The following is a 25,456-nucleotide window of genomic DNA, read 5'->3' as shown; positions in this document are numbered from 1 at the left end:
TACTCTGCCCATGTCCATTGTGACTGACTCAGTCTCCTGAACCTAAGGAATCTAGGATGGCTGCCTCATTAGCATTTAACTAGAATAAACTATTAAACCCAATATGTTTCTTAATACATCATCTTGTGATTTACTATCATGTGGGGTTTATTATTTGTATTTAAATTTCCCCAGCTTAGTCTCAGATCTCTCTTCAGAGCAGTGGTTCTTAATTTTCCTGATGCCGTGATGCTTTAATAGAGAGTTCTTCATGTTGGGGTGATCTCCAACCATAAAATTGCTACTTCATATCCTTAATTTTGCTACTGGTACAAATCATAATGTAAATATCTGATATGCAGGATATCTGATATGCAACCCCCAAGAGGTCATGACCCACAGGTTGAGAACTGATGCTTTAGAGAGAGACTAGAAGCCTAAGTCCCTACTCTAGCAGAGATCTGACCAGGGACATTACGGATTCAGATGAGGATTCAATGTTGCTGTGTCAGTCAGACAAGGTGGTGAAATCAGATGTATGAAACAGAATAAATTCCATATTTACAGATCCCAAAGAGATTAATGGTCACTAGGAGGCCAATGGGATGATGCCTGGAGACCACAGGGATTCACCCAGCAGGGATACGGGAAGCCTGGGGGACTGACCATTCCATAAGGCTCATGGGTTCCCGCATTGGGCTTTCCCCAGGGTGGTGGGTGGGCTGGAATGAAGAAAACACAGGCTAAGTTACCTATATGGGTCTGTTCTTTTACCATTGAGCTTGTTCTGACCATCAGCAGTTAAGCTGGGTGTTAAGTATATGAGATTAAAAAAAAAAAAAAGAAAGAAAGAAATGAAAAACAAGGGCCCCATCCTTAACACAGCCACAAAGATGATTGTACAACTGGGCTTAGAACCACCAATGCTGGATGTGGTGAGGGTCCTACAGCAGCGAGGACAGCCAACAGTTCACACATCCTATCTGAGCATGTCTGCTCTTGAGGAACACAGACTCCCGATCTACTAACTAGCGCCCCCATTGTTGACAGCGGTTCTTCACTATGAATGTACTATGCACCCATTGAAGAGACTCGATGTATCTAAACAGTACTCAAAGTTCACGCAGCCCAGGTGAGGCACCCTCACTAGAGAAATACTTGAACCTGAAAATTCTCCAGTCCTATCACAGACTTCTTAGGCCTGAAGCTCTTGGAGTCCTAGCACTCTGTCATCTAATAAAACCTCTGACATGCACTGAAAGTGACTGACATCTTTGTAAAACCAGAGTCCACGGTATGCTACAAGAAGAAAATGTACATTATCTTCACTGCACACTCTCACAATTGCAGGAAATAAAAGAACAGGAACAAACTACCTGTTCTAAAGCTGCTATTCTGAAAAACATATTTTGAAAATAAAGCACATTGCAAATGAGTATATGAAGCAAAAGGCCCTGATTGCATTGATGCCAGTTTAGAAATGCAATCATGGTTAGAATCCGGCTTCTAGTAGGACTGTAGCTCGATGGACTTTGTCTCTGAAACAATTACCTTTAATTAGAAAATAATAAAACAATAAGAAAAAAAATGCTTGTGGTAGAGACAAAACACATGGAACATTACCATAGCATGTTACGACCAAGTGTACACAGGGATTGTCACAACCAAGTGTACGCAGAGATTTGTAGATGTTTTATTGAAGTTTCTGTGCTCTAAAAACAATCATAGTCATCTAGAACACTACCTTATCACAAGTAGATTTTCTTTCTTTCAACAAATGTTTATGTGTAAACTTCTATATGTAAGTGGGAAGCTGAAGATAAGTGAACAAAAGTGGGTAACGAGGAAGGTGGGGTAAAACAATCCATCACATTTATCTTTATATCTACAATGATAGGACCATTATGGGCCATTTATTTTCTCATGTAATTTTCCTTTCAACCCCTTATGATCCATAAAGTGTTTGCCATCTTATTTCTCTTACAATAAATTAAGAGTTCTAAAACAGGCTGAATTAGTAGCTATGAACTCCAATGGCAGTGACTTTACAATCTTTCACTGTTCCTCAATTGCTTTTTAATAGATATTTGAGATGGTCAATGATGGCATATGAATATAAAGACTCAGAAAGGGGCAAAAATATCAGAAAGTGTTCCTTCAGCTACACTGAATACAATTCTCAAATTGTTTCTCATTTTTAGTTACAGTTTTGTGGCGAGCTTGGTCAGTGAAGGGCGCAGCAAGTCATAAACCCATTCTAAAGTTCAGCATACGGAGGACACAGGCCTGGGCATCTTCGCCGGTACAGTGGAGCCAGGAGAAGCCACTCCAGAGATCTCAAGGGGATAAATGAGAGTTGAGCAAAACAATGTCTCAGCCACGCTAGCGAGTTTTAATTAAGAATGGTCATAAAACAACAAAAGGGATTTAACTTACTAAAGGTGTCACCCACGAAAGGTATGTCCACGTCCTGGAAAGTGCTCCCGTGGTTCTTATTTGCTTCAAGCAGCTCCCAGATTTTACATTTTAAACGAGGATTTGTCATCACTCTTTCCTTTCTACTTGTCACTCACGCATTTGACTTCTATCAAAGGTGATTTATGCCAATTCGGGCGACTCTGGCTTGTAAACTATTTATCATCCCTACCTTTTGATCTCAGTTTCTCTTTACGTTTAAATAATTTGCCCAAGAGCTTAGTTCACACACCAGCTGCCAATTTGATAGCAGGACTGTCTTAGAGAATGAAAAGTGACCTTAGACAGTAGGCAGGTTTTCTGTTTTACTGATGTTGCTATGGAAACACCCCTCCCCCCATCAATCTATTGGGTGGGTAATTGAATCATATCTTACAGAGGATGCTAGTGTCTACTCTTGGGTCAAAAGATCACAACAATGTGTGCATCAACATCAGACTTGTCAAATATGGATCTCACCATTTTTTAAAGTATCAGAAACATATTCACTAGTAATTGAAACATGTCATTCTTATTTTCCTCTTCTCTGAGAACATATTTTTTCAAATGCTGAAAATTTTTATTATCCCTTTAGCTTCTTTTTTAACTAGAACAATACTATTATTATTCCTCTTGTTCTCAACTAAATTTTAGTAGTTTCAGTGAAAGCTTCCAGCAAATTACAAATCCTCTTAATAGTTCTATGACTATTCTATAATTTTCTGCTCACAATTAGATGTGAGACTTCTCAGCAGTGAGAAAATGTTAAGCCCTTGGCTCTCAAGTTCACAATTCAAAAGCCTTCTTTTGTGTTTTTTTAAAGAAAACGTGTTGATATTACCTATTGTTAAAATGTGCTTCTCTCTATAATTTATGAAATTTCTTCCACATAGATTACCTCTCAGTTGCATATCATAATAACACAATAATAAAAACAAGGACTGAGATCTTCCCAATGCTAAGCCTTTGCCAGTGCTTTTCAGAAGCACTATCTTCATGCAAATTTAGGAGGACACTAATAGACAATACGCAGAGAGTAGCAGACAAGAGACAGCTCAAGCTCCCCTAAATTACTAAGTGGCAGCCCTGTTGGGATTTGATAGAAGTGACCTACTCTACAGCACCTGCCTCTACCATGTAAAGAAAAAACTGTAGAACTTGTTCACAACACCAATGAAGCACAGAATAACAAACAGAAATAATTTATGCTCGTTCAACATACAGCACCGAAGACCTCTAGGTACTTATCAAATAGTAAGTAAAAAAACTTGTGTCTTGTTTAGCCTTTATTCAATTTTGGCTTCGTCTTCTAAAACAGTACATTGAAAAATCTAGTTAGAATTTCCTACCTATGGATTTTACAGACATTTAATCAACCTTAAAAGTGCAAATATCTTTAATAAAAATGGTATTGAACTGATATCCAATTTCTACTTTTCATTATTTCCTAATGAGCATAACTACTTACACAGCCATTGCGTTGGGAATCACAAATAACCTAGAGATGGTGTGAAGTATACAGAGGGTGCGTGTGTAAGGCATATCCAAATAGTACATCACAGTACAGAAGAACATCTGCCTATTTGGGTATCCAGTGTCCCTAGTCAGTGTTCTAGGACTAAATGATTAAAAGGTTTCAGGACTCTGAAAAAAAATTATTCCACCAAATATTTTTAAAGGCTTAAAATTTGAAGTCAATGATACTATGATATACGTTACAAAGCATTTAGTCTATCCATAAGTATGGAAAACATAAACAGGTCTATGTTCATCTGACATAAGCAATAGATGTGAGAACAGTACATTCTCATCTGTTGATGATAATCATTTGTTAATATCTTCAATTATTATATCATGAAGACGAAAATACATTCATATGTAGATGAAAATTGTCAACACTTCTAAGAAACCATCAGAGATCCATAAACAGAATACAATTGTCTCAATCAGTTAAATCAATCAATACACCTTTACTGATCTAGTCATTTCTACATGTAGAGCTTTATTTTAGAAGCTCTATAGGATACTCTAATGTCTAAGTATAACATCTACAAATTGTAGTATATCACAGCTCATTTAGGTGCTGTGATAGTGTTAGTTATCAATTTAACATAATCAAGAGTTACCTGGGATAATTGGAATGTACATGAGGTATTACCTTGATGACATTAATTAATGGGGGAAGACCCATCTGAGTTGTGGGTGTGATCATTTCCTGGACTGTAAAAAAAAGTGGGGGCGGGGGGGGGGGAAGAATGCAGTCATTTCTCTCTGCTTCCTAACTGTAGATGTTGTATGACCAGCTGCTTCAAGCAAGCTCTTGCTGTCTTGAGTTCCATACTACAGCTGACTGACTGTCCCATAGAGCTGAGATTCAGCATAAATTCTTCCTCTCAGAAGTCATTTTTGTCAGGGTATTTCATCACAGCAACAAGGAAGGAAACTAAAACAGATGCTACATCAAAATAGTATTAACTGGAAGGCATTTATTTCACAACACTGGAGATGCTGGGAAGTTGAAGAGGAAGGAACTGGCAGATTTGTCTTCTAGCAAGGGAAGCCATGCTTGATGACCCATAGAAAATCCTATTTTCCTTATGATCTCACTTGAGAGAGAAGGAAGGCGGCTCCTCCGAGCATCTTCTAGAAGTATACTATGGTGGTTTAAATTAGAATGACCCCAATAAGATCGTGTATCTGAATCCGAACTCTGCAGTCCGTAGACTGTTTGGGAAGGATTAAGAGGTGTGGCCTTGTTAGAGGAGGTTTGTTACTGGGGGTGGGCTTTGAGGTTTAAGAAGCCCATGACATCCCAGGGAGGCTCACCCCACACCTCCACGTGTTGTCTTACATGTAAGCTCTCGGGCTCTGTTCTAGCACTACGCCTGCCTGGCACTGCCATGCTCCCCACCTTGATGGTCACAGACTCTACTACTCTCTGTCACCATGAGCCCCAAATTAAATGCTTTCTTTTATAACTTTCCTTGATCATGGTGTCTCTTCATAGCAACAGAAAAGGAAGTAATATAACACTAATCACATTAATACAGATCACTACTCAAAATCCTCACCTAATACCATTACATTGGAGATTAGGTTTTCACAGGTGAATTCTGAAGGCTTTATACATTTAGTCTGTAGAATATAATAATAAAAGAAAGCATCAAAAAGAGAAGAATAAAATAGGCTACAAGTATGGTAAGAAAAACTTTAGGTGTGAGAAAACAGTATCTATGTAATATAGTTTAAGCAAAATATTTATCATGTTTAAAAGATTTGAAACATTTGAAATATTTTTCATATTCAAGGTATATTTTATTACTTTGGCTCATTGTCAAATAAATAGATGTGGCAAGAGCTATCAAAATGAAATATAATAATCCATGATATAAAGAAGTAGAATGAGAACTTTAAACTCAATAAAAGTCATGATTTAAGGGCTGCAATAAAAATATGAAATAATAGGATATATAAACTTCATTACAGACATATTTTAAAGGGAAAAGATTTAGAATGAGTTTATCATTTCAGGTAATCAGCTATACTTAACTTATACTGAAAAATTCCCCATTATATAGTTCATAATCTAAAGGTACAGTTTATAAAAATTAGAAACCGGTGCTTTTAGAATATTTAGACTTAGGTTTTAGAAATCATTGACAAATTTTATAATCAAAAATAAACAACCTAAGAGGTTCAATGACACTGTTTTTCACCTCCACAGAAAATTGTGTCTCCAAGGCAGGATCACATGCTCTTGTTCTCTGCATAAAAATGCAGCTTATCCATTAGTTTCCCCTTATCATGCATAGAAGCCAAGACTTAATTGTTTCATATCCATAACTGTATTAACTATGAATAAATTGTTCTAGAAAAAATTCTGTTCTGTAGCACACAGGAAATTAATTACTAAAGACAATACTAGTCCTTTGCTATCAATCAAACATGCAGAAAAGCAAGTCCATCTAATGAGGATTTAGCTTCATTAACTTTCCTGAAATCTTATTTGTAATATAACACCACAATATTCTCAATTCCCATAAAGTTAAATCAAATCAGAGCAGCACTGTTTGGATTTGTTTACAGCACCCTTCTCCATGATCTAAGTGCAATCTCATATCCTCTTCACGTTGTAATACTGTCACATCAAATATTCCTTTATAGTGCTTTGGGCCATTCTCAATAAAATAAAGGAACTTTTGTAATACCCTTAAACCCATCACCAACTCCTACTTGCATTATGGGGGCGAAAATCAATTCACAGAAACCCGTGTTTAGAGACTGGCAAAGCTCTTAGAGATCATCAGGTCTCATCTCTCTACAGACCTCAAACTAGATTCTATAAAGCACCTGTCTAGGCTTTGGGATGTCAAAAGGGAGACAGAAAATAAAACATGCAATTGAATCATGGCCCAAACCCACAAAATACACTCCAGCATATTTATAGGTCAAAAATGACATTTTATAAATACAGTCTAAATTGGATCAATAATAAATAAAATGATACTTATGTATAGCTCCAAAAAAAATTTTAAAAAATCTATGGAGTTTAAAGTTGAATTTCTTTCCTCATCTCAAGATCCACATAATTCCCTTTCTATATAATAATTTCCTTAACTATTATTAGAAATTGTGGACGTATTTCACATTTAGTGACTGTGTATTTAACATACTTAAATATACATTTATTTTGCATCTGTCCAATGTAAGCACCCTCTCTTGTATATTTATTTAAATATAGTAATAATTTCCTTCAAGACTGGGAGATAATTTTTCATAAGTTATTAGTTTAAAAGACGTTTGTAGTAATAGCTTTCTGATAAAAGCTTTGAGAGCTTCCCAAGGCAATCTTGTTTTATCAAGCTGCTTTTCAGCAAAAAGGTGTTTAATTAGGTTGTCTCACACCTCTCCCAGTCTGCAAAACTAATCACCACCTTCTAACTCAAAGAACATAGCCAGCTCCTTTGAAAATTATCCCCTGCAAACCTCCGGTTTTTCCTTCCATTCAGTTCCATCTTCTAGTAGGGAAAACTTTGACTCTAACAGTGTGGCTTTTTTTTTAATCTAAGAAAAGTTAAAGAAAAAAAGTCAAAGTCACAATAAAAATACCACCCCAATTTGCTGCTTCTCTTGTTAATGAGATTCCTGTGTGTGTGTGTGTGTGTGTGTGTGTGTGTGTGTGTGTGTGTGTACACAGGTGTATGTATTATGTAGTTGAAGAACAAATGGATGGATGTTTAAAAGCAGAAATTAAAAAAATAACAAACTATGGACAGAGTAAATAAAAGTAAATTACAGCATTAATGACTGCTTTTCAAAGATAAAGAGTACAAGTTTAAATATGCATGTTTTCCTCTCAATTTGGACTTAAGTTTCATCATAGGAATAAAAGGAATAATTAATGTTATCTACTGTGGCTGCAAACATCCTACCCATCCAGAAAATCTCAACAGATACTACAGGGACCTTCTTGTAGTCATATTTCCAGGAATTTGTGTATTTCAAAAATATATTGACTTTTCTCCATCCCTCTCCACTTTGCGTTATGAAGTTATGGCATAGGCAAATTCAGGTACCAAGATACACTTCCTACCCTTAATAATTTTACAATTTAGTGTTGTAAACTATATAAGAAAAAATTAAGTAGGATATCTAATGATATTTGATCTGTGTATGTTTCCAAAGGAACCCATATACTTCTACAGAGATACTTGATCATCCATGTTCATGGCTGTTCTAGTCACACTACCCTGGAAATGAAAACTGCATAGATTTCCAACAACTGATGAATGGTTAGTGAAAATTATCATTATGGAATATTATGCTTGTAAATGAAGTTGTGAAGCTCACAGGTACATGGATGAAGCTACAAATGCTAACTCTGACAAAGCAAACCCAGACCTTGAAAAACAAATGCTGCATGATCTCTCTCCAATAAGGATGATAGCTTTGGATGTTCAGATAAATGTTTTAACTGGAGTACCCATAAAAATCAGAAAACTAGTAAGAGTGCAAGGAAGATATCTAAAGACGCGGATAAAAAGTCATTTAGGAACTTACTACTATAAAAGTATCCCCAAATATATACATATATAAAATAGTTTAAATTGAGTTATTCTACAATGGAAAGATACCACTCCTAGATACAACAGACGACCAAATAAAAGCCTAGTGCCAGGTATGCCTATCAGTTTTCAAGTTGTTAGGAAGTTTGAGTTCCATAGACCTCTCCCCAAATATCACATTGCCAGTTCTCTTGGTGACCCTCTAGAATTTAACAATAAGACCTATAACTGAAATGCTACAGACATGAGTATTAGGACATCGAGAAATCTAACAGTCCTGACTTGAAAGCTTCAGTTTTATTGGCTAGCTTCCACAATGCTGTAAGTTGCTACTCATGTTACCAGAGAAGAAAAGCAACAATCAATCTTGCTCAGCTGTGAAGACTGATCTTCAATCATTACTGGTCTGGCAAGACATGCCTAGTGGTACAAGACTACCTTCTGATTAGGTTTCAGCACATCTCCGAAACAGAACTATTTTTTGATACTGTAAAAACGAGATTTGCCTGGCATGAGGGGACTCGAAGAGCCTCTGACTGCAAGCACGAAACCTGTAAAAGGTCAGGCCAACCAAAATACCAGCCTGAATCGGGAAGGGCTCGAGAAATCCCACCTCTAGCTAAGGTGGGTTGGCAACCGACAGTTGCTGGGGGAGAGAAAGTGATTATGCTCCCCAGGAGGCTCCCCAGGAGGCTCCCCAGGCTCCAGGAGTTTGTGCTGTACCCAGCACAGCCTGGCAGCACTAAGTGGATTCAGTGGGTTTCCAACAGAACACAGGAAGTTTGGAGGGAAGAGTGGTAAGATTAGGGAGGAATTAGAGAGAAGGGAATTGGGGATGAATTTGATCAAAATACATTACATGCATGAGTGAAATTCTCAAGCAACAAAAAGGTAACTTCAAGATAAAAATAAAAACATTTAACAATCATTGACTTTCTACAGAAGAATAAAAGAGAAACATGACATTTAATCACTTATAATATAAATGAGTTCACAATCACCCTATTAATACTATTAAGACCTCTGTGTTAAGACAGGTCTTAAGTTATGTAGCTAAGGAAAAACAGAAAAAAACAAATGTATTTAAGATAACAAAGCCTCATACTTCAAAACAGGAACAAGGTGAACAAAAGCAAAGAATGTTTAAATACTTAACTGTCAAACATAACTGGGAATAATTATTTTACTACAGTGACACATAACAATAGAAAAACATAATACACACACACACACACACACACTCTACCATGTGTGGCCTAAATAGTCCCGGGCAAAATGACAAATATCTAGATATTTTAGCACTTGTTAGACTTAACAATAATTTTTATCATTTTGGTTTGTCAAATCTTTTCAGATGTATTGGTTTATAGAAAGAAATTAAGCCTCAAAACTTTTAGAATGAACCAAAATAAATGCCTGTCATTTGTGGACTTAAGGAAGCCCAAGCAAAGTGTATATTACAAATGAGCACATTGTAACCTAGGGAAACATACTTCATTGAAATAAGCACAGAAGACAATTTATTATATTTCATAGTTAGCAGTTTTGAGGTGATTTTTAATGTTTGAAAATCTTACAACACAACTATAGTTGGTTGAGTATTTAATACTCTCTCACTTCACCCAAAATTAATTATTTAGGTGCTGGAGAGATGGTTCATTGGTTCAGACACTTTCTGCTCTGCTTCCAAGTACCCACATGGCACGTAGTTCACAACCATCTAGAACTCCCTTTACTGGGAATTCAATTTTTTTTTCTATCATCCATGGGCATTGCATGTAAGTGGTGCACAGACATACATTCAGGCAAAACACACACACATAAATAAAAACAAATGAATCTTTAAAAATACATACCAAAAATACAATGATTTGAACAGTATGGTTTACTAAAATCAAATACTATACAGCTATACTGATATGTTTCAACTTTATCATTGAGTAGCTGCTTAATAATTTGAAAATTCATTTGGTGATGCTAAGTAAAATCTAAGAGCACACATATATTTATAAATAATTGACTTCAAAATGTTCCCTTCATCTATTACACACATTTCACAAACTTTATATCATAAAAGTATGAAAGAAGATCATGCCTATATGTGATTTTATATCTCAATATAAGATTAGTAGCAATATGAGGTCCAATGTTGTTTTGATAAAAAATTACCACTAAATGAGGTCATTGGCATTTCACTTAAATGTTGAAAACTAATCTTATTTAGTAGCTACAAATTCCTTATGTAAATCCACACAAAATGACACCAACCAGCAACAGATTTTGAATCATTATTATAAGCTGCCCCTTAGAGGCAGTTACTAGTTCATGGTACAAAAACGTTCTTGGAAATCTCAATGGTTGAAAGACAGAAATATCATTTGGCTTTATACACACACACACACACACACACACACGAAGTAAAATAAGTAAATGAAAATATTTGTAGGGTTTGGAAAAGATAACTTACTATTCATGCTGGGATAACAAACAAAAAGACAAAATGAACTCCTGCTTCTGTGTCTATATGGAAATATCACATTATTACATATGATGATATTGTAAGAAAAACACAATGTTCTGAAAACATTCTCAGACTTCACAAGAATGCATTCCACAGTTAAGATTCAGAAGAAAAGAGAATAGGAAGGGTGAAGAGGAACCCGGAAGAGAGTACAATTTTCTGCGGGGAATGATTGGTGAAACTTGCTGCATTCAGTGCATCTGGATACCTGATAACGGAGAGTCCTTCTACACATGTCCGGGATGGAGAGGGAAAAGGAGGAGGAAAGAGGGAGAAAGCGATGAAGAGAGAAAATGATAAGTAAATGATATTCCAAGTAATCAAATGTAAATAATGGAAATAGCCCCAAAGCACACTTTTAAAACTTACACAGAAAATGTTCACATGCATTTGATTTTGTATTTTTAGTCTGTGAACTACATTTCTGTTTTCAAACATATAATGTATTTCCATCCAGTTTACTGCATTTCCATTCCATTGGCAGTTCACACCCTAACTTGCTGATGACATGAAGCTGTAGTTGATGTCTAGAAATAGACAGAGAAGAAGCGTAGTCTCCTAAGGGAAGACCACTGTCATGGTGGACGTGTGAACTAGTGGGAGGGGCAGTATGTTGTAAGAACAGACACTGGGATACCTCATGTACAATAGGTGGATGTGTCTGAGATGTTCCAACGAAAGGGGAATTTCTGAGCTGCATCCTAAGATTAAATAAGATACAGTAAGAATGTTGATGGTTGATGAAGGATTTCAAAGTACTCTGAAAGAGCATAGACTTAAGATTAAAAGGCTGGAGGGGAAAGAGGAGATGAGACAAACAGAACACCAATATTTAAGGATCTTGTATTGTGTTAGACCTGGGATCTGTTAATAGCACCAAAGGGCGTGGGATGTTCATGGAACTGCTTTTCTCCCTAGCCCAGAATGTTTCTCCTTCAGAGTCTGTAAGTTTCTATTCACTACTTGGCATCAAAGAAAACACTCTGACATAGTGAACTCTTAGCTGGTTGAATATTGTGATCTCTTCACAATTTCTTCTGCCTCAAGAAAACATGCAAGGTAGTTTGCATGATTTTTATGTTGTCCTGCAATTGCCAGCACGTTTGCTGCAACCATTGCGACTGGGTCAAGAGAAGGAACTGAGATAACTCTGCAGAGACTTTCATGAGCAGAGCGAATGAGAATTTGCTATGGTAGTCTAAGAAGCAATTTCAGAGCTGACACTCTCGCCAGCAGGATGCAGTGGCTCTGCAGAAATTCTCTCACTGGGGATCTTTAATACGGTCTTTATAACATCAATTCCTTCTCTAGCTAGCCAGTGGGTCTCTCCATTAAATACATATTCTATAGCACAAAATCTTATTAGGATCTGGGTCTTTGAGGGATATTTTAATTCCCACCAAATATATTCTTTGCTTTATACTAGACAGTCTCATAGTAGAGAATAAATCTAGAGCTACATTCTGTAGCCATTTAGGAGCCCCTACATGCATGGTCTAAAAACTGTCCTAAGAGTAAGGATGCAATGCTGACAACCTGTTTACTATGCTACACAATGCCACTAAGGATTTCCACAAAACAGAATGGGAAACATGGACAGGAAGGACATAGCAAAGTGGGGGGGGGGATTCCTGCCAGTGAGCTGCTTCTCTATGATAGCAGAGAGAAACGATGAGCCTCCAGATTAAGTAACAGCATTGTGCATGTTAATATGAGGGAATGGGATGGTGGACGTGATACAAACTGGACACATAGAGCAATCTGCTGTGTTTGTTTGCGCCTCTTTATAGTTCACTAGTGAGTATGTTTATAAATTTATTTGCTTTAAAGACAGAACAAGCGAAAACAGGGATAGCTGATAGAAAGGAGGAAAGCTATTAAAGAGTAAAGAAAAGAGATGCAAACAACAAGACAGGATTGTAAGACTTGAACATAATAGAAAGCGACTCATCAGAATCAGAAACAAAGGAGACAGAGATGGAGATGAATGGGGACCATTTGTGAGGGAAGCTGGACACACACACACACACACACACACACACATACACACACAGAAACTGAGGATGCTGAGGATGCTCCCACCTGGAGCTGTTTCTCAGCTCTAAAGAAAGCGGCTCAGAAATGAAACAGACATGGGGGGTGCAAGAAAAGTGGTAAGGTGGAATTACGCATTCAGGCACTAGGCTGAGAGTGAATACATATCGCCTGTGAATACATACATAGATTCAGAACCTCAGGCCACCTTTGTGGAGAAAAACAATCTTCTTATATGCACTTTCAAAAACCGACTTATTAAATAATGCCAAATAAATGATTATACCAATTAAGACTTAATTAATCCAATTCAGAATATAGTATATGGATAACTTCAGTCACAGTATCTAAGACCTAAGTACAATTTATGAGGTAAATAGTACTAGAATATTTTATATTTCGTCTCATCAAAGGTTCTCTGACTAATATATCCTGCTGTTTTATTTCTAAAGTGAGTTTATATTTTATTCAAGGTTTAGAAATGTTTAAACTCATTTATGTGCTACAATTTTCTAACCTTTAAGTCATAACATAAATGGCTAAACTGAGAGGCATATAAATTTCTAATACATGAGGTAGAGTAATAAACTAAAAATTGCCTTTCACTGTTGGTAAAAATTACTTTCCATGTTTGCTGGCATGTTAAAAAGAGTATCAAATTAAATCTGATCATTTTTTCTTTTACAAATTCTCTTAGGTGGGATGTGCCCATAGGTGTAACACAGACAAGTGAGAAATCATTTTTCAGTAGGACTAAGTATTCAGCTAAAATTACCTATAATAAAATATTCATGAAAATGAGATTCCCAGTAGGAACATTAAGATGGAGTCTGTCCAAATGTCTCCTTAAAACTATACACACAATATGTGTATGCACAAACATTGTTTGGAGGAAACAGAAAGAACATAGGTGTACAGCACTATTATTTCCATTCCCCCAAAATATTTGCATTAAATTTTGAGTCTGTGCTGAGTTGCAGTACAGTGAGAGATATCCCAGTGCCTGTCCTTGGTGAGCTCATAGATCTTTGGGCATCTTGCGAAACTTAATACTCCAAATGGGCTAATTTGAGTATACATTCCATAGAAATAACCTCACCTGACTGTCAGAACCACCTAATCAGGAGCTGTCCCGAAGGCCCTACTCTACAGACAAGAAAACTCAGGCACAGTGGTTAAATATCTAGAGAAGCAGGAGTAGGGCATGGAGTGCCGAGAAGAAGAAGAATCCCAATTTTCATCTTGACTCAGCCACAACCATTGTGCGGATGCTGAGCAAGCCTCTTCCCACATCTGGGCCTGAACATGACCTGCAAATGAACATGCTGGGCTCTGTGAGCCAGAGAGAATACTGCAAGGCTCTCTAAGGTGGTGACCCCAGTCACTGAGTTCATTAGAGAGAACTGGTGAGCTTCTAAATTCCTTTGTAAAGTGGTAGGAATGGACAGGGGGAAAGCCAGGCACTGCTTTGAATGTGGGATTTTTAATGAACCTGGACTGCAATCTACTTTGGTGTTGTAATTAGAAACGTATGGGTCTGTTATCTTTACATTCAAACATGTCACAGACTCATTAAAATTGTGCATACCTTGCTCTCTGGATAATCATCAAGAAGAGCAAATATATTACTATGACGAAACCTAGAAAGATCCTCATACTTTATTTCATTAACACAATCCTACAGCAGCCAAGGAGTCTGTGACTTTCCTTTTCATTCAGGATGAACAAGTCAGGCATTATAGGTTGGAATTCTCTCTCTCTCTCTCTCTCTCTCTCTCTCTCTCTCTCTCTCTCTCTCTCTCTCTCTCTCTCTCACACACACACACACACACACACACACACACACACACATCTCACATATAATCCGCATGTCTATTTTATACACTGTGAGAGCCTGGCTTTGTAAAGAACCCCACTGAACTCCCTGAACTGCAGTGATGATGGTTTCTTCACATTTCCCCACAGCCCCAACTTTAACAGCCAAGGGTTTTGATTCCGCTTACCTGTCTTTGCAGGAGAGAGCCAGAATGCAGACATCTTCCTACTCAGACTCTCACATAGTTAGTTACTGGCATCCTGTTCCCTGTGTTATCAACCTGTTCAAGGACAATGCTTAAAAACTGGTTTGCTTTATTTTAGTTACGTGTGTGTGTGTGTGTGTGTGTTTGTGTCAGCGTGGGTACCCGCTAGTGAGTGCAGTGGGATGGACGCCTGTGGTGATGAAGGCTCTGGAGCTGGAGTTACAGGCAGCTGTCATTCACCTGACATGGGTTCTGGGAGCTGAGCTCAGGTCCTCAGGAAGAGCACGACAAGCTCTTAACCACTGAGTCATCCCCTCAGCTACTCAACTCACGCAAACAATGAGATAATATGTACATATTCTTATTATTTTCATAGATTGACTTTCCTTTATTGCCCTGCATCTATTCATTTGCACTATAGGATCAAATACATAAATATTATCATTTTATGTATGCATGGTTTGTACATATATGCAATATGCTACAATGGCCCATAATAAAGGCAAGAAACACAAAATTTAGAAAAAATAATGAAAAGAAAATGCCTTGTTAAATGAACACTAAGCATTAAAGTAATCTGGTTTATCTTGTCATAATGAGCATAAGTTTGGGGACTTTGGAACAGTAAAATATTTTTTAAGTACTTCACTGTTAATACTTTTAATGAGCACTGGGTTATGCTTGCTCTGTGGAGAATTTTACATAAGACCCATAGGAAGCTGAACAAGGTTTTAATCACTTTTAAAACCTTTACTTTATATTATTCATGATTTATAGTTTTATTGGAAATAATTTTTCATACAATACATTCTGATCACAGTAAAATCTCTATTTTCAAACATGTCTATCCTAGTCAGTGGAAATTTGGAAATGAATTTTTATTTTTTTCAATACAAAACACCTCATACTAAGTTTTCCTTTTTGGTAATTTCTTATAAATTTACATATTTTGCTGTTTTATGATATACAATCCAATCACTAGATGAACAGACACATACCCTTGCCAACACACAGAGAGAGACAGACAGACAGACACAGAGAGACAGAGACAGACAAACAAACACACACACACACAGACACAGAGACAGAGACAGACAAACACACACACACATACACACACAGAGAGACAGACACAGAGACAGAGACAGACAAGCACACACACACACACACACACACATACACACACACACACGAGAGAGAGAGAGAGAGAGAGAGAGAGAGAGAGAGAGAGAGAGAGAGAGAGAGAGAGAGAGACTGACTAATGGATTCAACAAATGGCATTGGCAAAACTGTATTTTTACCAGTAGATGAATGAAATTAGATTGATGTCTTTTACCTTGTGCAAAAATCAATACAAAATGGATCAAAAACCTTAATTTAAAACCTGAAATGCTGCCCCTTGTAGAAGCAAACATGGGGAATACCCTTTAAGACATGGTGGTAGGCGATAACTTACAGAACAGAATACCAATAGCACAGGAATTGACCCCAAGTATCAACAGATGGGACTACAGGAAAATGAAAAGTTTCTGTCCAGCCAAGGAGACAACCAGCAGACGGACAGCCACAGAGTGGGAGAAAATCTTTACCAGTTACACTTCACACGAGGGGCCAATGTCCAGAATTTACAATACATGTAGTAACTAAATGGCAAGGAAGTAAAACTGCCAGTCAATAAATGAGCTAGTGAATTAAATGGACTGTTAAAGAAAAAGAAATACAGAAACACATTTGGTTAATAATTATTTAAAGAAGTGCTCAACATGCCTAGCCATCAGGGAAATGCAAATTAAACGTACTTTGTGATAACTCTTTGCCCTAGTCAGAATGGCTATTACCAAGAGATCTCATAGCAAATATGAGGAGAGAGAGGAACCTTCATTCACTGCTGGGGAGGGGTGCCCATGAAGACAGCCATTCTGGAGATCCACTTGGAGCTCCCTCAGATAATTAACTGTAGAAGCACCATGTGACCTGGTTATGCCACCCCTGGTCCTACACCCAGAGAGCTCCAGGCCTGTCACAGAAGAGTCTGCTCCCCCGGGTTCACTGCTACCTCCTTTACCTCAGCAGGTAAATGGGACCAAGTTAGTTGCTCCTAAGCAGATGAATGGATAATGAAAATCTCAAATGAAATACCACTTATCTCTAAAGAAAAATGAAGCCACAATCTCGGAAATTACAAAAACATATGCTCTCCCCCACATGTGGATCCCAGCCATATATATATATATGAACAAATATATATGTGGGTACAGTAGAGATATGTAGAAAGGAGATTCAGTAAAGATAAACAGTAGGTGATGGGAAAGTATGAAATCCATGTGGTGAGCCACAAAAGAGGACAGAAAGCTAATTGTTTTTCTAGTCTCAACTCTGTCATTGATTTTTTTTTATATGTGTGTATGGTGGGTAAATGCATAGAATATGACTGATAGTGGAAGTGTGAAATTCAGTGTGAAGCCCACAGCTTTAGAACAGCTATTAGAACTGGTGGGGGTTGAAGAGGTGGTTCAGGGTTAGGAGGGTGCTCTTGTAGTGGACCCCTCTGACTCGAAGCACCCACACGGTGTCACACATCTCTCTCTACCTCCAGTCCAGACATCCATTGCTCTTCTCTGGCCTCTGCAGGCACCAGGCACACATATGACAAACAGACATACATGAAGACACAACACACATACACAGAAAATAAACCAGAGTTTAAAACGGTAAATTAAATTTTTTAAAAAGCTTGCAGTGGAAAGAAAAGGACAGGAAGCTGAGCGAGAGGAAGTCGGTCATCTCAGGCCGGCTGCTGCCCAGGGTCAGAGCTCTCCGAAGCAGCAGCTCAGTGTGCCGAGCCTGCTCTGACAGACCTGTGATCTCGGGCAAAGTGCTGCTCATCCACGCCACAGTTTATTCTCCAGCTTCGCGGGTTTGACAGTGGATGCCCTCGATCCTCTCAACTCACTGTGAATCAAATAAATATGCTTTGTAAAGATTCAGATACCACTGCACATGGAAGCGTTTGCCAACCAATAACGGATGTTATTGGGTAGAGAATATTTGAGGCTTTGAAGACCAGCATGTCTGGTTGTTTAATTTGAACATAGGTACACTAATTTGGGAGCTCTATGTCTTTTTAATTATCAGGGCAGAGGCAATTCTGATCTGTGACCCTATGCTTCAGTCTTAATGAGGCCGCAGAGTCACCTGCTGGTAGCCGCTGAGGTAAAGGCGAGCATTGGTGCTGAGCAGAAATTTAATAACCTACTTAAGGTTTGCTCCGAAAACTCCAGTCTTCTTCAGTGACAATCCTGCAATGCCATTTCAGTTTTCTTGTTCACATTTGGAAAATGACAACCCTCTCGCTTCTGTGGACTGTTTTCTGAGCTACAACGCGCGCGCACGCACACACACACACACACACACACACACACGCACACACACACGAATGGAGTCCTTGCCAGTTTCTCTTTTCTTCATTACTGAGACTGAAAGGTCATCTGCTGCCGACATAAGTAGCTTCTAAAGCTGTGACTTTTAATAGCAAACAGCAACGTATCACACCCTTGCTTGCTGTGAACCTGTGACATATACCTTAAGGACAGGAAAAGATGGCTGTCACATGATACAAATAAATAACGGCTGCAGAGCACAGTTTCCAAATCACTGTCTATGTGCAATAATGTAGAGCCACTATAAAGACTGTTTCAGATTTCACCTCAATGCTGTTTTCACTGTTTAAAAATTTAATGAATAAATATACATTATACGTGTATATATGTAAGTATAAATATATGAATGCAGATAAAACACATGAAAGATAGTATTTAGATCCCCTTTTAAAATGAGTTCTCATTTCATATCCTTAAGAGCTTGAAATTTACAATTTGTAATAAAGTTACTGAACATACAATAGTATACATTATTTTCTAAATATGTTTTCCTAATTTATGGCCATACAAGTGATATCCACACAATTTTAAATAGAATATAAAATTATAATTAGATTAATATCTGTCAGGGGACTTCACAAGTGTTTTCAGTTAAAGAATATATATGTTTGGAAAACATTTCAATCATCTAAGTGAGAAAATCTTGTTCATATTCTAAGTCTGTTTGTTGCTATCTCCCTCCCAAGTAGCTTCTGCAATTGTTCTTGTTGTAGAATACATGAAATTAGTTCAGAATCACTTTTCTTCATAGCACGATCACTGTTCAGTGTCATTACAAAATTTCGCTGGTCTCTATTTATTGAGAAAAATGTTCATAAAAAAACCAGTGATGGACACATGCATGTATGTAACAACAATTAACAAAAAATGAGGCCACAATTTGAAAGAGAGTGTGGGGGGATATATGGGAGGGCCCTCAGGGAAGAAAAAGAAAGGAGAAATGATTCAATTTTATCAGAACATCAACAAAATTAAAAATCAGGAGTAATGAGCTCACCTGATCCATTGCAAACTGAGGACTATAGTTAAAACTAATGTCTTACTTCTTGAATTTTCTGGGAGTATATTCTCAGTGATCTCACTCCACAAAAACAATTTGAGGTCATACTTACATTATTTAGCTTGACATTTGTCATTATATGGCATAAATATAGCTTTAGACAATGTATATTTGGTAAATATAGACAATTTTTAATTTGATAGTGAAATTGATTTTAAGAAAAAACAACTTATACACAAAAATGATTGCTAATAGTGATTACAAAAGTAATTTCACATGAGTCATATATGATTTCAGATTTATATACGTGTATGCATATCTCTCTCTCTCTCTCTCTCTCTCTCTCTCTCTCTCACACACACACACACACACACACACACACACACACACACACACACACACACACACACAGCATTAAAGCAAACCCACCAATACATCTGAACCCAACATATTGGGGGAAATGAAGGCAGCCCGGAAACGGCGCCTGTGCTTTGACTGGAGAGCACCAGCACAGCCTGCCTGCCACTTCTCATTGCTTGGGAGCTGTCATAAATCTCTGTCCACTGATCCACTTGCATTTGGCATAGGGGCTGCTAGATTATTTATCGAAGAGATTTCTGTCAAGCTGGGATTAAGATGTCCTAAAAATTCCCAAGTGGGCAATTCATCACAATACAATTTGGAGCGTGATGGAGAGCCACAATAGACTGTGGTAGCAAAGTGGAAGTGAGTGATAGGCGAACCCAAACCCCAGCTTGATCTAAAGAAAGCAGACACCATATACCAAGGGTGTCAATCAAAGTGCTTTATAAGAAGTCTCATGAATATGAAACAGGGAACAAACAGATTGGTTTTTCTTTCCCTGTTCCCAATAGCTAGAAGACGCTGGATTCCAGCACTAATGAGCTGGTTTCTGTATATATGCCAGTGCAGCGTATATGCCAGGAGAGCTCTAGCTCTAATTCTCTCTCATAGTCAAGAAATGGAAAAGGGCATTATTTCTAAAATAACAGGGACTGCTGCGAAATGTTTTACTGCTGCCAAATTGCTCTCTGTATAGCTAGCGCTGAATGTTCACACTGTATGAATCCGATCATCTTGCCTCTTTGTTTCTGAAAAGTTGTAAGTGAGGTATATTTTTGTACTTCTGTCCAAGATTTACAATATACCGCCCAAATACTTGCTGTAATTCAAATACATCATGTTAAACCTAAATGTGAAACATTAAAAAAAGGACTGCTATCAATATGCAAATAGCATCAGGAACCAGGGTTCTGCGTGGAGATGAGCAGTCATTGACTTAGTCAAGATTTCTGACCTTAAATATAAAACAAGTATTTTTCACTGATGGTACTATAAATAAAATTATGGTTCCCAAGAAGAATGTCTATCAAATAACATGCCTATAAAGATATTTTCTCGATAAATGGATTAAGAATCTATGTAACAATGGATCTGCTCTTTGTTTACTAAGGGTGCTTCAAAACAGCTCTTTAAAATGACACCAACATGAGTGGAGCCATGGCTCAGCAGTTTAACAGCACTTGCTGCTCTTCAGAGACCTGGATTTGGTTCCCAGTACCCGGGGGGCATCTCACAACTGTTTCTAAAAGACTTAGCACAGTAGAAGTAAGCGATAGATGCCTGGGGATCCAACACCTCTTCTGGCCTCCTCCAGTGTCAGACATATATGTGGTCCACATACATACATGCTGGCAATCAACCACTCAACAAAATGAAAAGAAAATACATCTTTAAAAGCATGTTATGATGTCTGGAGATATAAGCCAGGAGTAGACAGCAGATTTGCCTAGTATGTATGAGAAGCTGAGTCAAAGCTCCTGCACTAAAAAAAAAAAAAAATTAACCTGTATTTCTAGTTAGTTTAAAATTGTGCTTTTTAAACCTCCCTGAAGTGCTTCTGACTTCTGTACATTATGCTTCTAAAGTGTTAGAGCTCTACAGAGGGCAGTCCTCAGAAAGCGCCAACTCCCAGTGACTTCTTTAAGCTTCTGGAACCCATCATGCTTAGCCGTTTGCTCTTTAGACTTGCTTAATCGGCATAATTCAAAGTTACTGTTCCAAAATATAAAAGCATAATTCCTACTTATGTCCCATGCATCAAAAATACAGAACTAATATGATATTTTTATTACATATAACTATCATTGCATAAAATTTCAGAACAAGTGTGTCATAGTTGAGTGTTAATTAGGAAAGCCTGGATATAATAAAATTCTAGACTGCTTAACAAGATGGACCTATGACATAATAAACTGCACATAGTTTTTTGAGAAAATATTTTATACATGAAAAACCATATACAGACACCTCTTTGAGGATCCAGTACCTTTTAGCTGGCAGAGGAGAGGGTCTCTTGGGTATATACAAACGACCCTTATTCCTAAAGCAATACTAGGTTCAATATACCTCTAAATAATACAGAAACGGCTCACGGCACCTTCCTTAAATTCTCTGCACTTCTATGAAACGACTTTTTCTTGTTCTATATCACTTACTAGATTTGAAATACAAGCTCACTAAAAAAGCCACAAAATAATTTGTTTTCCATTAAATCCACTTTCGGTTAAATTCCAGACAGATATTTGAAATACTTACTTGATAATATCATTTTCCTTTTTCAAGCCAAGCATGAGTCTTATGTCGACCCATTTGGAATTTCAGATCTCTGGCCACTGTCTATGCATCTATCCTTGTCTTCTGTCATTTCTGCCTGCACTTGACCTGTCGCGCTGGAATTCTAATGGCTATACTTATTATCTATGCATCTGACTCCTGGTGGGTAAACATCAAAATATCCTTTGCTGGTCAACATTTCTAGAATGTCTTGCTCACCCCTTATCTACAATTCTTAATCTTTTCAAAATGTTTTAACAAGATAAATTAAGTAGTTATGAAAGAAATTGACTTCACATAGTTCCAGGCTGGAAAATGCAAGGGCAGTATCAGTAGATTCAGTATCTGGTGAGTATCCATCTTCTGCTATTAGATGGTCCATGTCTCCTCATGTGGCAGAAAGGACTACCTCTTTGGGGTCTATTTTATAGGAGAACTAACTACAGTAGTGTGGAATCTATACCAAAAGACCTAGCAATTTCCCAAGTTGAGCATCCTGACCACTGTAATGTAACAATTCTTCCTATTCATCTTTGGAAATCAACTCTCTTTCTTTTTATACAGGTGCTTGTCCTATTAACAATCACTTGTAACTTGACATGTGGTTTATGATAGGGTTCAAGGCACCATATGTCTCTGTATTGCCATGTCATATTCCTCTAATTACAAGTCATTAGATACATGCCTTCTTCAGGGAAGGATGCAATCTTAGACAAGGTGCTTTTCTTTGCTAAGAGCTATCAACTGTCAAAACCTCCAGCACTGAGGGAAAGGCAACTTAGTTCCTATAAGGTGGAGATGAGGGAGCAATCAAGCATTCAGTGCCCATCTAGAAGTTAAGAGTCTAGAAATAACTACATAACCAGAAAACACACAAAAATATTCTATAACTGATAATAATGAACATTTTAAAAATGAATAGCAGTATAAATCTTTATAACAAATCCTTATAAACAAAAATACCATAATATATCTAAAGCCCTGGCAGTGCTAAATGTAAAAGAAATCAATTAACTCTTTAATTTTCAAGTAGCCCTTGTGACCTCAAAGCATCTACGAGCTTCCAAATGGTTTAAATACTATGCAATATTCTAAACAATAGATTTATCATTTCAGCTTCATTGATAGTCTGTTCCTTTCCAGGAAGCATCGATAGAAAGATACATCACTAAGTCAACATTGCAAAGCACAAATAATTGAAGCAGTTTTATAAGTTATAAGTTTATAGTTTATAGTTTATAAGTAGCTATTCACCAATCAGAATTATTGAGAGCCATCATTCCATTCCAAATACAAGAAGTAGACCCGCACTAAATTTGAAGATTTTTGAAAAGATAGACAATAGTCTTCATAACCTTGCAAAATATTTTAGTATGGAATAACATTATTTAATACTAAAATAAATAAATAAATAATAAACAGCCATTTAAAATAAATCACACAAACACTTCTTTACAATCTCATACTATGGTCTTTTAATTACATTATAATTCTACTTGACTATTTCACCTTTTATAACAAATATCCTTCATAGTAATATTTTCTTCAAGCATAATTTTTAAAATTTGTTTCACCTATTACAGACTGCTTTTCTAATTAGCTAATGAAAATCTTACATCCTTTCCTTAAAATTGTATGCATTTACTCTGATACATGGTAGAAAGCTAGTCAAGACAAACATTCTGTATTCATTCAGGTAATAAAGAAAAATAGATAACTAATGAACCCTAATTGTGGCACACAGAACAACTTAATTTGTCAAAAACTATTTTTTTTCAATTAAGATTTTTATAATTAATTCACATTCTTTCCTTATGAAAGGTTCTTAGGTCAAACCATGTAGTTATTAAACTGCAAAACTGTGGCTCTTTGCTGGGCCCTGGTGGCCCACGCCTTTAATCCCAGCACTCGGGCGGCAGAGCCAGGAGGATCTCTGTGAGTTTGAGGGAGCCTGGGTGGGCTACACAGTGAGTTCCAGGAAAGGTGCAAAGCTACACAGAGAAAACCTGTCTTGAAAAATAAAAACAAAAATAAATAAAAAAAAAAACCAAAACAAAAAACAAAAAAACCCAAAAAACTGTGGCTCTTCTATTTTGACACTTTCTTTCCTCAGGTTTGTTTTGTTGTTGTTTCTTTTTTGTTGGTCTGTTTATCTGTTTGTTTTTTTACTGCTTTGGGAGAAAAGATCTCAGTTACCCATATGTATCTCTGGCTGCCTCCAACTTGCTATGTTGCCATGGGATGCCCCATGTCCTCCTGACTACACCTCCCAAGCGCTGGGGTGCATACCACCACACCTGGCTTTTTTTTTTCCTTTGCTACACTTCCCAAAATGCAGAGAAGCTTTTTTCTTTGTTACGTGCTATCAGTAACATGAAGAGAAGTTTCACTGTGGCCTGTACGTAAGTAGAAATCTTTATCCTATAACAAATATATAGCCTCAAAATATTTAATTATATCTTATAGAGAGACTAGAATTGGTGAAGTATATTGTTATTGCATCTCAAATGAACTGTGTAGTAAAACGAAACTCTCATAAATTGAATGGCCTTACACAATATACATTTAAAGAGAATTTCCAAAGTCCAGAACAGTCCAGTACCAAGAACTGAGAAGAGAGAGAGAGAGAGAGAGAGAGAGAGAGAGAGAGAGAGAGAGAGAGAGAGAGAACCAGCCTTTCTTTTTGTTCTTGAACCAAGTTTGTTTTTACAAACCATCTCCACTGAATTTCTGTTACAGACTCTTTTAGACAGATAGCTCCTGTGTCCTCGGCTCTCCTGACAGTCACTGTTCTCTTTGTTTTCCAATATTCCTGATATTGTTTCCCTTTCCCCAAACAACACTAACCTTCTAAGACAGGTAATAAAGATGGAATGTGAAGTAGTTTATCAAGATCAGTCTGGCTTGCTGCATATTCATGAGATATTTCACTGCAAATATTCCAAATAAAAGTCAATTGCTAATGTATTCTTCCTTCTGTGAAAGATTCTGAGACTTCAAGCCTCACAATAATAGGACAGTTTATTCCAGCAGCAGCCTCATTTTGTAGAGAATTTCACCTTTTCAAATAGCAGACTCCTGTCCAATTCAAGAAATGCCTCACAGTGATTCCAAAAGTAAAAAGGACAAAGGGAAGATATGCCCTGGATGAGTCAGAAACCTCTATAAATAAACAACCTAAAAACTAGTAAATATATCTACTCAACAAGAAATAGCTGTGAACTTTCAATCCTTTTCCTTTATGTTATTGTTTATGTTTATGTTTATGTTATTTTGGTCAGCACTAGGCAAACCCATAACTCTGT

General features: G+C 37.2%; 1 protein-coding gene across 7 annotated transcripts in view; it reads right to left on the bottom strand.

Moving 5' to 3' along the window:
* The window catches only part of Cacna2d1 (calcium voltage-gated channel auxiliary subunit alpha2delta 1), a 432,008-nt gene that overhangs the window by 220,999 nt on the left and 185,553 nt on the right, over positions 1-25,456 (bottom strand). The window contains exon 1 of one of the 7 annotated variants that reach the window (XM_076566320.1): positions 2,416-2,551. The exons of the other annotated variants lie outside the window; for them this stretch is intronic. The gene's annotated coding sequence lies outside the window, so the exon portion shown is untranslated. Of the gene's footprint in view, positions 1-2,415; positions 2,552-25,456 lie in introns of those variants that run through there. 7 annotated transcript variants of the gene reach the window in all.

This window comes from Peromyscus maniculatus, chromosome 3, assembly GCF_049852395.1.
Source record: "Peromyscus maniculatus bairdii isolate BWxNUB_F1_BW_parent chromosome 3, HU_Pman_BW_mat_3.1, whole genome shotgun sequence".
Lineage (NCBI taxonomy): Eukaryota > Metazoa > Chordata > Mammalia > Rodentia > Cricetidae > Peromyscus > Peromyscus maniculatus.
This window is presented reverse-complemented; position numbering and strand designations above follow the sequence as displayed.